General features: G+C 40.4%; 1 protein-coding gene across 5 annotated transcripts in view; it reads left to right on the top strand.

The window, feature by feature from the left end:
- Positions 1–9: 9 nt before the first annotated feature.
- Positions 10–13,198, top strand: part of TPPP (tubulin polymerization promoting protein) — a 51,829-nt gene continuing 38,640 nt past the window's right edge. For 2 of the 5 annotated variants that reach the window (XM_080578617.1, XM_080578616.1), the window contains exon 1: positions 13–167. The gene's annotated coding sequence lies outside the window, so the exon portion shown is untranslated. Of the gene's footprint in view, positions 168–13,198 lie in introns of all 5 variants that reach the window. The other 3 variants (XM_080578613.1, XM_080578615.1, XM_080578614.1) reach the window with 3 other exon arrangements.

Genomic DNA, 13,198 nt, shown 5'->3' with positions numbered 1-13,198 from the left:
AGGGGTCGGGCAGGCGGTGCCGAGCGCTCGCCAATACCCGGACAGCGAGGGCGGGAGCTTGGCTGAGCCGCCGCGCCGGCTTGAGACTGGCTCCCAGTAGCGCCGCAGCCAGAGGGAGAGAGTCAGGTTAGGCTGGCAGGACTTGCTGTTCCCTCGGAGAGCCGGCGGTAAGTACGCGCTTCTTGTGGGTGAAACAGTTAGGCTCCTGAGCCCCCTCCCTCCCCCCTTCTTTTGAGCAGGGATGTTTCTTGCCCCCACCCCCTCATTAACCGAATGCAAATTAATTAGCCAGCAAGCTTTTTCTTTAGCTTGCTGGCTAATTAATTTGCATTCGGTTAATGAGGACCCAAGGGGAGGAGGCGGGAACGTTGACGTAGCTGCACAGCACTGTATCTTATCTGTGGTGCCTCGGTGGGATCAGAGTCTCTCCCAATAAGGCAGGGGTGCGCAGCCCTATGCTCCGTGCTGTCGTTATGTAACAGTCTCGGGGGGCCGCGAGCAAGGGTGCGGTTGCTTCTTTTTCCAGGAGTAATCCCTTACCTCTCCCCCTCTTCTATTTCCTTCCCTTTTTCCCACGAGACCGATGCGGAGGGGAGAGGGGCTTCGTGCAAAGCTGCTTTCGTTCCCCTGGCCCGCCGATCGGGATGGGGCCCCCAGTATCTGGCCTCAGCGGGCTCCTCCCGCTGCCGCACGGCGAAGAGACGCGCGATCGCAACCTGTGCGAGGGAGAGAGGGGTTGTTTTTTAGCTCCTGGGGACGTTGCAGTAACAGGTTCGTGGATGGGCGGTGCTGCTGGTTGTGCGAGGCTGGCTAGCCCAGGTCTGGGTGAAGGTTTCTCCCAAAGGAGCGGGAAGACAGGTCCACCTTGCGTGCAGACTAAATAAATTAATTTCTATATGTGCTTTGGAACCGATATTCTGTTTTTAGTTATTATCTGGAGACGACAATAAAACCTTAGCCCCTGCAGAGCTACCTTATTGCATTCTTGTGCAGAGCAAGCAGTCAGTCCCCTTTTGTGAAGATGGATGGGTAGAGAAGCTTTTTTTTTTTTTTTTTCTCAAATGCCCAAGGGGCTTTGCCATTGAGAACCGCCCCTGTATGACGTTCTCCATGAAAACTAGCATCTGGTATCAGAGAGTATTTACAGATTGCAGTATAACACCTGCAGGTATAAAGCTGAGAGCAGTACTCTGGGGTGAAAACCTGGATGGAACGAAATATTGTGAATTAATTGGTTCTCCCCGACCCTGGCTAACTAGTTTGAAAACCAGTGAAAACAAAAACACCGAGTCATCTGAAACATTGACAACTTTCTATCTTGCAGTAGATGCTGCTGGCAAGCATCTTACCTGTTAATGTTTTGCAGGGTCTACATAGGCAGGTGTGTGTGTGTGGTGGGCAGGGGGTGAAATTCTTGCTGACTTTTACAGAGGCTTGTATAACTGCTTATATTTGTTTAGAAAGAAAAGGAAGGGCCTGGCCCAAAATGAAACACATGATATGAGACTGTATATATGTCTATTTTCACTGATTTTTTTTTATTGAGTCTTCACACTATTTTCTCAACAGGTATCATTAAATAGAATCCTTTAGAAAGCTGACAACTGTTAGCATGCTAAACAAGCATTAACGTTTGGGGAATTTTTCTGCTAGAGCTGTGAAAACCTGGGGGAAAAATTGAAAGATACACTTTCAAAGTCTCAGGCTTAAATTAGCATGACTGTTTACTGAATATATTGAATATATACTGTGTATTTATTCTCAGAATGGAAACAGACATTTTTAAAATCCTTTAGTGATGTATTGAATGCTTTTGTACCTCTCTGGGTCACAGTCATACACCTTTAAAAAGTCCATTATTTATAACTGCTCAAGTGTGCATCTGTTATTAAGTCATAGTACAGTTCAATGCTTAGCATGCCATGCAAGGATAAAATTGCTGATAAAGTTCATGTGAGAATCTCCTGCAGTGTTTGCACTTGACCCTTGTAAATGTAAGAAAAGGTTTTTATAAAATAAATGGAAATTTATAATAAATACACATAGTATTTATAATAAATTTAAATTTTAAAATATTATAAAAATAAATTTATAATAAATACACATCCAGCAGGTAATTGTTTCTGCTTGCCTCATTTAAGCTGTGGATTTTCTGTGGTGAAAAATAATGTCTTATTTTTTAATCACAGATGTATTAATTCCATTTATTTTCTGTAATCAGCTGTATGTCGGAAATTGTTTTTACATGTACCTTGAGATTGACTGGGGGAGAAAAAAAGGCTCTCAGGAAGGAGAGAGGCAGGCAAGCAGCACTGTCAGTTTGTGTTTAAAAAGGGTATTCTTAGAATATGTAGAGACAATGAGTTGCACTTGATGTTGTATCTGGGAGTGCTTAGAGAATAAGCCATATGATGCTTAAATGTTCTGGTATCCCAGGGCACTTTTGGAGAGACCTGTGACTAATGGTTTGATTTTGGAGGGGATTTTTTTTTTTTTAACTGGACTAAATACTGAAGTGTTGAAACAAAAACGATCTACACTGACCCAAAATAAAATATTTTATCTTCTGGCAACTTATTTTTTACTCTTCCTTAAATTTAAGATCCGGAGTTCCTTTTGTTTTAAAACTGAATATTCATTTCAGTGCCAAAGAGTGACTTTTTGCAGGGATATGATTGTGACCCAGGGAGGTACAAAGGCATTCAATACAGCACATTATTTCAGTTTTGGGGAGAGGGAGAATGTGTGGGGGAAGGATCTGTAAAAACAATTTGAAAAAAAAGCTGCTCATCACTAAAGGCACACCCAAACCTATAAAAACTGTGGAGTAACAAGTACGCTTCCAACAGAAATAACTTGTCAATACACAGAAGTACTGAAAGAATTTCCCACTGCTGTGTAGTCTGAATCCTGGAATGCTTTGACATAGTAGTGAAAGTGGCTGTACATTGAGAGGATGTTATTGGTAAAATACCCCAATTTAAATACACAGGGCTTGTACACAGTACAGGCCAAGTATTTGTAGACTGGTTAGGTTTCAGGACAGCTTTTCTGACTTTTTCTCAGGTTCTGGATGGAGTAACACAGTCTGATTTTTGTGCTGGTCATTTTTCTTGGGTTGCAGTGATAAATTCCATCAACAGATGGGAAATCTTTCTCTTTTGTTAGTTGTTATGTGTTCTGGGTGAGCAATTCAGTTTGCTTCTGCTAAGTGTGTATCTTATCTGTGTCAGGGCTCTAAAGTGGAAGTGGAGAAGCCTAGGTTCTTCCTCTTGCCAGTTGTCTTAAGGTTCCCTTTTATTTTTATTCTCCTTTGTCTCCTGCCTCATGGTTTTCTTGAGTATGTAATATGAATTTTACCTTTTCTGGATTAATGCTAGCAACTGAGAGTACACAGATCAAAACTTCATAGCATTAAGTTGCAACAAAAAGATTTTTTTAATCTGCAGTACAGCTGGTTTAAATAACCTTAAGAAGTTGGACACTTCACTCAAGTGATTTCAATCACCTGACAAATTACATTGATGGAATTCATTAAATCTCTCAATTTAAAATGTCTTGGTTCATGGTTTTTGTAGCTCTTATAACATCTCCCCTTCTTTGATCATAGGTGATGTTTTTTGACTTTTCAGTCTTTCAAGAGTGCTTTCAAGCCCTGTAAAGTCTCTTAGCTTAATTTTTCTCTGATCAAATTTTATCCTTCTCAATAGCGCCAGCTTGGTTCTCTTGATATTTTTACTTAATGTTACACAAAGCTCCCTGTCTTACTAATGTTTGAAGTGATCCCCTTGGGATGATGCTTAATGTTGTTGTGGTTTAACCTGGCAGGCAGCTAAGCACCACAGCTACCTTTGCTCACTTCCCCCTTCCCAGTGAGATGGGGGAGAGAACTGGGGGGGGGGGGGGGGGCGAGTAATACTTGAAGGCTGAGATAAAGACAGTTTAGTGGGACAGAAAAAGAAGGGAAAATAATAAAGGTAAAGGAATATACAAAACAAGTGATGCACAATGCAATTGCTTATCACCTGCTGACTGATGCCCAGCCAGACCCTGAGCAGCACCACCCTGCACTCCCTCCCCAGCAAACCACCCTAGTTTATTGTTCCACATGACATCATATGATATGGAATATCCCTTTGACCAGTTTGTGTCAGCTGTCCTGGTTGTGTCCCCTCCCAGCTTCTTGCACATCCCCAGTCTCCTTGCTGGATGGGAGGCATGAGAAGCTGAAAAATCCTTGACTTAATGTATGCACTTCTGTGCAACAACTAAAACATTAGTGTGTTATCAGCATTATTCTCATCCTAAATGCAAAGCACAGCACCATACCAGCAACCCCACAACAGAAGGGTCCTCTGAGAGACCAGGCAAGGTAGACCCCTGTTTAATTTCCTCTTTCTCCAAAGCAGCTATGCCCACCCTTTTAGGTCCTTGAAATATCCTCTCCTGAGATAGTCTATGCCAAGGATGCATGGAGCCTCTGGGCCAGTCATAATGGGTTCTCTTCCACTCATTCCCAGTTAGACTCACTTCAGCCTCCAACACCAATAGCTGTTGGGATCCCCTTGTCATTCCAGGGGACTATATGGATGGCATTAGGGTACACTGTGCACCACTGTTCACTAGAGCCTTATACTCCTATGGGTCTGAGGTACTAGGCCACTGAATCCACACAGTCCAATAAATCTGATTGTCCCTTTCCTCCACCAGGCTGGAGGCAGGTCCCCTCTGGTCCTGGTAATAGTATGCATTACTGTCTGGGATACTGCCCGCTGGAAACTGGAGCAGCAATTTTCCCACAAAAATCACCTTTTGTGATTGTTTTTCCTTGCAACTCATGCACTCGTGCCTCTAGGATCAAGGTATTTTATACTTTGTTTGTTTTGGAGTTGGCCAGACAATTAATCCATCATGTGTTCCTCTCTGTCTGTCCAGGTCATTACTGCCGATGAGTTGGCATATGATGATGTATGGTGCACTCCATACAAATGCCTGCCACATGGGTCATGTGCACTTGACTTCATCTGGATTTTTGGATATCTGGTCATTGTCTAGGTCGTCATGAATCACCTCCAGTGCTGCTAATTCCTTTAGGAACTGGATATCTTTCTCCGTGGTCGTCCACTGGCCTGAGTGACATAACATCTTCCTTGAGAAGGGATACCTTTCCTTCATGCCTGACAGGAGTCACTTCCAGAGGATGAGGGCTTGTGCCCCTTTTCCAATCACTTTGTCAATAACTCCTTCCCTAGAGAGGGATGCCAGCTGCTTAGCTTGCCTGCCCTCTTATTCCATACTGCTGGTCTTGTTATCCCAGCATTGGAGCCGCCAGTTGACAGTGTGCTTACCTGGATGGCAGCTCAAATCTTTTCACGTATTTTGCAGCTCACCCAGGGATAGGGATTGGGTGGTTACTGCTGCATTTACAAGTTCTGCCTCTTCTTCCTCCTGTTCCTGTGATGGCCCTACTTTGGAGTAGCCTGCCTCACCCTCTTCTTCCTCCTTCCCCTTCTTAGCAGAGTTTATTTCCTTACCAAACAAGCTGATTTTCATATTCATTGCTTATTCTCTCATATAGGGTGACTGATACCTGCACAAGTTGGTTCAGTGGTCCAGCTGCAGGGCCCATCATGGGGGTTAGAGTAGTGTTGAGTGTAGCTTGGTAGGCATGGGCCAAGCCCCAGCACATTGCAGTGATTTGTGACTCTGGGATTGCCATGGTTACAGAATATTTTTTCCAAATATTGTACTAGTTTTTCAAGATTCTGCATTTGTTCAGGGATGAAGTCCCAAAATCCTGAAGGTGCCCATTGTCCTAGGTACTTGCCCATATCCTCCTAACACTCCCTGCCACTTGTAGCTATCCTGCCTCAGGACAGACCTCTGGTGGTATTCTTAAATAGTTTTTTAACCATAAACAAAACCAAAAACACATTCAGGAGACATAGCAATAGGAACATGCTGGGTTCAACATCCCAAGGATATTCAAAATTCTCAAGGGCTCTTGTGGCTAGCTTGGAGGGGGAGAGGATGGTGAAGGAGAAAGGGAAGGTAAAGGAGCAGGGGAAAGTGTCCACCCTTATATCCCCCATTCATCGTCAGTGAGGTTAACTCTCCAAGGAGAAAAGGATGGGGGGAAAAAAAGGGTAAAACTTGTGGGATGAGATAAAGGCAGTTTAATAGGACAGAGAAGGAAAGGAAAATAATTATAATAATGATGGTGAAGGAATATACAAAACAAGTGATGCACAATGCAGTTGCTTACCATCCGCTGTCTGATGCCCAGCTAGGCTCCAAGCAGTGCCCCCCCGCCAACCACCCAGTTTATTATTCCATGTGATGTATGGAATATCCCTTCAGCCAGTTTGTGTCAGCTGTTCTGGTTGTGTTCCATCCCAGCTTCTTGTGTATCCCCAGCCTCCTTGCTTGTAGGGAGGTTCGAGAAGCTGAAAAGTCCTTGACTCAGTGTATGCACTTCTGTGCAACAACTAAAACATTAGTGTGTTACCAGCATTATTCTCATCCCAAATGCAAAGCACAGCACCATACCTGCAACTAGGAAGAAAATTAATCCCATCCCAGCCAAAACCAGAATAAGTATTTAAAGGAATGTGTGGATAGTACATTAAGTTAGCTCTACAAATGTAATATTTCAAATCAGCAAACTTGCACTTACTTAATCCTACAGCGATAATAGGCCCAGAATGTTATCTGGAAGTTGTATAGCTATTGCAGAAGCAGGTATTGTCTTCCAGTCTTCTTGGATCTGTGTTTCCCTACTCTTTTCTTGATATGCCATGAAAAACTATTTTATCTAAACAGTTGAGGCTCTTTTGCTGTGCTTTAGTCAGCCCGAGTATCTTTTTATCCCTTTTGAAAAGTGTCATATTTACTCTGTTGTTTGAAGGGTGTTCTAGAGACCATCTTGCATCCTTGCCTGTGCGTGGAATTGCTGAATATTTGTATATATTTGTGTCCTTATTATTTCTTTGATACCAGTGGCAGTCCAGCAGAACTCAGAATGAATGTAAGCAGGATTCTCAAATAGAATAGAGTCATGTAATGGAAAAAAAAAAACTGTAATAGATCTCACCAGTGCATAAATATCTGATGGATGCCTGCACTGATGCTGCTGTAGTTGAAACTTGTGCAAAGAATGTGGTGGTGTTACAAGAGGTTGTAGAGCTAGTTAAGAGTTACTTGGGTAGAGAAAGAAATTTTATGTAGTAGTAAGTGTTATCAGGTGAAACGTGTTCATTTTAAAAAAAAAGTTCTAATAGAACTGTTGCTGATAAGGGTATGTATATATGCATATACATGCTTTATTTATAAAGAGGTGATATATTGTGAGTGATTCTTTGGAATGGAGAAATGTAGTTTACTAAGAGCAAAACATTGTTTTGTCTGTACGTGGTATTGTAGCAGTAACTATGGAAGTGAATAGTGATCGTTTTTAGAAATAGAATAGTAACAGGTCAGCAGTGAAAATAATCTCTTTGCTTGATAATGTGTTTTCTAAGGTTGTTTCTTTCACGGAATGTATAGCTTCATTGGTGTCTGACACATTGATTCGCTAAGGAAAAAGACTGGACAACTTGAGTAACCAACTTTTGGTTACTCTGTGTGTTTCCAGCTGAAGAGCTGCTGTTTCCAGACTAATGCAGCTGGATGATCTAGCCGGTTTTACCCTTATCCATAGTGCTAGATACACATATTTTATTATAGAGAAGTCATGGTTTAGCCATGCAGTTCCTCATAAAGCCTGTGAAAGGATTTAATTAAGTAAAGATAGGTAAAATGTAGATAGGGTTATGTTAGTTATACTTGGTCTGTAGTGTTTGCTGTTTGTTTTTCTTTTGTGTTTTATGCTAGAGAAAATGTCTGGCTTATTATCACATGTGGAGAATATATGCCTAGAGCAGAACTCAGAAGAAGAACATCTTAATTCTGATTGCTAGTGATAGCTATAGCTGTGAAGGAAGTTTAAGCCTTAAGAGCATTGTGTAAAACATTACATTTTATTACGAGGAGCTGCATTTCTCCAGCTGTTTATCCCTTCTCTCAGCTTGAATGTTTATGCAAAAATGTGGGAAAAAGATTCCAGCTGGTTTTTGCTGGTTTTATTTGGCATAAATAATTCCAGACAGGAAATAAATGAGAATACCCTTTACCTGCAATTCTGTAACACTTTTAAAATATGGGGAAGATAGATCAAATACTAAAATAAAACAGATGCAAAAATCAGATGCTTTGCAGAGTTTGATAAATGTTTATGAATCCAATTCACACGTATAAAAATACCAAGTCTAATGCTCTGAAAAATTGCTTTCTTTTTTGCTTGGATTGGATGGAAGGTTTTAAATTGTGGATGGCACCTATTTGTGGTGCACTGTAACTTTCACCAGTGTTGCACAGATTCTGATGAAAAGTATGCCTAAAAGAATCACGTTTACCAGTTCTTGGTGTGCAGGAAGGATTAGCCGGACTATGGAAAGTAAAAACAGGTAACAATTAACAGCTCCTAGGCTGTGTGCTTGTGGGCAGAATTCTTTGTAATATGTCTATTTTCTAAAAGCCAATGGCCTTTCAGGTTTAGGACCATCTGTGAGAAACACTCTGTAGCCAATAACTTAGGCTCAGGCGAGGATCTCAGTGAAGTAGTAATTTATTCACGATTGCGGTGGTGGGCACCCTACAAGCAGGAGCGCACCTACTGGTTCCAAAACACAGTTTATATACTTTTTGATGACAGGACCCTCCCCTGTTTCCCCACTGAGTGGGTAATCCAAGTTCACAATCTATCTGATGCTTCACAGACCATGCATGGCCTTTAGTTGCTGGCCTGTTAAAATTCAAATTTCTTTTGACTTTTTTACTGTTTGAAGTGGTAATGTTTCTTCACTTATCTGACTTGACACCGTGATTTTCACCTAATTGTTCTAAGGAGTCTGGTTGTCTGCATTTTACAAGGTCGCCTGCTAAGTTTTCTTATCACTGCAAGCATATTTCAATACCCCATTCCTTACCTTTAAACAAGGTAACTCTGCAAAAACAACATTTTTATTCCCACACATCTAAGAAATACCTTTAGGAAGGCTGACAGCTTGGCTAGGCCCAGGAGCTTAGAATGTAGGTGTGGAGAAGCTGAGACTCTTACATTTGTAAGAGAATGGGGCAGAAATAGGAAGCTTACTTTCAGGTTGAAACACAAGTAAAATTGTTAAAGTTATGAACGTACAGTTCTTTGTATTTGCATGTAATTCCATACTTATTTCAACTTTGCAGCTGTGTGAACTGCATTGCCATCCTCCATCTCTGTCCTTTTCCCTACTCTATTGTCTTGTTCTCAATAAAATCAGCGGACTTCAGGCCACTGTTTTCTTGAGTATTTACTCAAATGTTTAATGTAATCAAATACATAAGAAATGCTGTGATTGAATGCAGAATCCTATTTTTCTTGGCCAAATAAATTGAAAGTTTTCCTTAGTTTGCAGGACTTTTGAAATCATCTAAACCAATTTTTGGTTGGTAAATATTATAAGTAACAAATAGTTTTGAAGTGTGTCACTTTTAACCGGATTGTGCTTGGGGCTGTAATAAATATCTACTGTAGTTTACAAGTCTTCTGTGTTGTCTTAGACAATACAGTCTTACTCATTTCTGTATCAGTTCATGCTGCAACAAGACTTCCATTAAATTTGTTTTTGTAATACTTGCTGCAAATGAAAATAATTCAACTTACATCAGGTAAGAATGTTCTTAGCAAGTTAGAGTCCAGCTGGATAAGCAGATAAGTATATGGCATAGCTATGCACTCGCACTTTTGATAGTTTCCTGTTGATTTTTTTTTGAAAAGCATTTCTTGGTATGGAGATCGTAAACTGGGTAAATACGTTTCCAGCTAGTGTGACTGTGTATTTCCTCCACAGAGTCAGTGAACATTAATTTTTCAGAGCACTCCATACAATCATGTCCCTGCTTTATGTGGCCTAATAATCAGTGTGGAGTATGGGACCCAGGGTCCTCATTATGTTCATAACTCTGCCAGCAGAATAGGCATGTTTCTTCATCCCTCTGCTGTGGTTTCACTACCTATGACATGGCAGCGATACTAACCTCTGTTATAAATACTAAGCTGTCTGTGTTTACTGAGCAGATCAACCACTTCTCAGGGATAGAACAGGGAAGATGCCATTGTGAATTCTGAAGGCCAGGTAGGTAGTATGTATAGTTGATCATAATATGCACAAGTTACTGAAATTTTTGGCAAAAATACTCCAGGTTTTACTAATTCTTTGGGACTGCCTTATTGGTACTGGGAGATGGATCCCTGCTAAGAGCAGTTCCCTGAAATCTATGTCAAAGCTGTACTTGCATTCCTGCAATATGTTGCTGCCTGGAGAGGATGTGGATTAGTGAGAGAGTGTAAATTTACCTAAATCTTTCAGTAGAAATGACAGTTGATCAGTATGGAGGCACCGGGTTTATTTATATGTACTTGGTACTCATACAGCTATACAGAATCAGATGACTGAAATTCACAAAAACAGTAACTGTTGGTCCCATGATTTTTGGAAGACTACAGATCAATAACTGGGTTTTCCTAGAGTTCTCCCAGTTGTGTCTCTGCAGATGACTATGTATTGTAGTCTCTTACCGACAGGAAGTTTGATGATATGAGAGAAGTTTTTCTAGTGAGTTAGGCATGTGCTGAGAACAGAGATCTGCATTTTCAGCCTAATATTGCACGTGTTAGTTGTGACCTCAGTCAGTTTGATCCCTAGTTTAATCTCTTTCTGTATAGATGTGTTTGCCTGTATAATGTGCTGTAGTATTCACCTATTGCAGAGTGAGAGAAGGGACAAGAACTGTTGTTCTGTAATAATAAAGGGAATATTATATTACACAGACCATGTCAGTTCATAACACAACTCCTAGTTGTCTGTTCTGTGGGTTTCTGGAACTCCGGTTATTTGGGACAGTTGTTCTTTCACAAAGCCTTCTGAACTTTTAGCATCTGCTTTTAACTTTTTTGTAATGTCTTCTATGACTGCTTTTGGTGATCTGAGCCTGTTAGGTTGGAGCCAGCAATATCTGGAGAGGGTGGGATTGGTGGCTAATACCTCCTTCCCTTGTTTACTGTCTCTGGAAATGTAATCTGACTGTGTGAATGCTAGACTTTTTGCATGGTGATGAAAGGTGTTTCTTTGTAATCATTATTCTCTGTAATCATTATTTCATGCATCTACACAGTTCGTGCTTTTGAACAGTAGCTTAATTTTGTTTCACCAAATTTTAGAATTGGTATTTTAGAGTAGTCAGTTAATTTGGCAGTTTCATTTATTTACCTGGTGTGTCCCCTCCCCAAATTACTCTTAGTCTTCATTTCTAGCAGGAGCTAGCAAGCACCTTCTGATCACTTTGAGGGGCCTATGTGGAAAAGGGTAAGGAAGAATCAAGCATTTTGTCTTGAATTTCTGACAAACAGGCTATTCTGTATTTCTCATTTCTTCTTGATCTACTCCTTTTCCTCTCTGTAATAACTAAAAACCATTAAAGGATAGTGTAGTGTTAAGAAACATAATTTTAAGTTGAGGATAGGTCTGTATTTTCATAAAGAAGATTTGAGGTAAATATAAGGTATGTTTGCTTATTTTAACAAGCGAACTATAACTGTGGTTCAACAAGAAAAGAAGTATCCATGACAATCTTTGGTAACCACAGGGAAAAACAGCACTAGTTTTAATCTGTCTTGACTTTCTGCTTTAGCTAGTAAGGATGTGAGACTGCTTTGCATACCACACTTGACCATTCAAAACAGAAGCCTTTTCTGTAGGGTATGTCTTGTTCCCTCCTCCCTGTGGACCAGAACTCCTCAAAAGACCCCAGTACAAATTTCATACACTGATGTCTGAAGGAACTAATTCTAGAAGTGAACTGTTTTTCTCAAGGCCAAATACCTTTATTTAAGCATTTTTCCTATACCAAGTTTATAAACTTTTAATTTGTTTGAGCTATATTTGTATCTGATTTGCTAGCAAGTCTGAAAACAGTATTAAAAAAAAGTTACAGAATTTGTTTTGTATTTGAAGTTTGGGGTCAGGGCTAAGCAGAGATTTAGAAAGTAGCATAGACTTAATCTCTGAGGCGTGCTTAAAAGCATGGGGAGATTGAACTAGTCTGCTTAGGCATCTAGTTTAAGGATCCATCTTTATATGGATGGATAGGTATTTTGAAATGTGGAAAGCATACATGAGAAAAAGCAGCAACTGAAAGTAAGGAAGATTTTCAATACATATAATTTATAAACATACAGTATAAGACAGTAGTACAGACAAAAAAGAATGTAACCATTTAAAAAATCACATTTGGTCCAGAAAATGAGAGCCCTTTCAAGTTTATAGTGTGTGATTCAGCTTTTTTTTTTTTTTTTTAAGCAACTAATGATTTCAAATAAGGAATTGAAAAGCATTTCTGCTGTGCAATGTAAAGTTGAGTTATGGCTATGGGTGACATGGGATTAGGTGAAGTTGGACAGCAAGGCACTGACACAAGCTAAACAAGGATTTTGTTCATGAGTCATTTAAAAATGTAGGCATGCGGTTAGTTTCTGATTTCAGGTAACAGAGTGGCACATTTTTTGTTTATGGTTTGTAAGCTGTACATTTGATGTATTGTTAATCTATTTATACTGACTATGGCTCCTTAACAGAATTGCTAAGAACAAGAGGGGTTTATACCTGAAAATCTCTTGGAAGTTTTATGGGGTGCAAGATAAAATTGCAAAATAGTATGACATATCTCATTATAGTGGTTCTCCATCTTTTTAGTCCTCTTGCTTATGGAGGTAACTGTGTTTTTAATATCTGTGGGAGTGTGTCCGTGGGTGTCGACAAGCCCCATGGTTGGTGATAACATCGGACTCTTAACGATGAGGCCAGAAGGAATGCGAAGTGTTTAGAAGGAACAAAGAAGGGTGATTCAGGAGACACCTTGCTGTCTCGGGTTGCTTGTTCTCCAGTCGTTAAGACATGGAAGTTGCTGAGTTTTTGCGGTTGCCGGGCAGTTATTTGACCAACGAACAGTTAGTGGAAAAATACTGCTGTAGAGCGAATGGCATAAGGGAGCCTGTCCTCAATAAGAGCGAGTTGAAGTTATATCATCAATAAAGAAGTATCAGTTACTGATCCTAAAAGAA

Source organism: Anser brachyrhynchus, assembly GCF_964034855.1.
Source record: "Anser brachyrhynchus genome assembly, chromosome: 2".
NCBI lineage: Eukaryota > Metazoa > Chordata > Aves > Anseriformes > Anatidae > Anser > Anser brachyrhynchus.
This window is presented reverse-complemented; position numbering and strand designations above follow the sequence as displayed.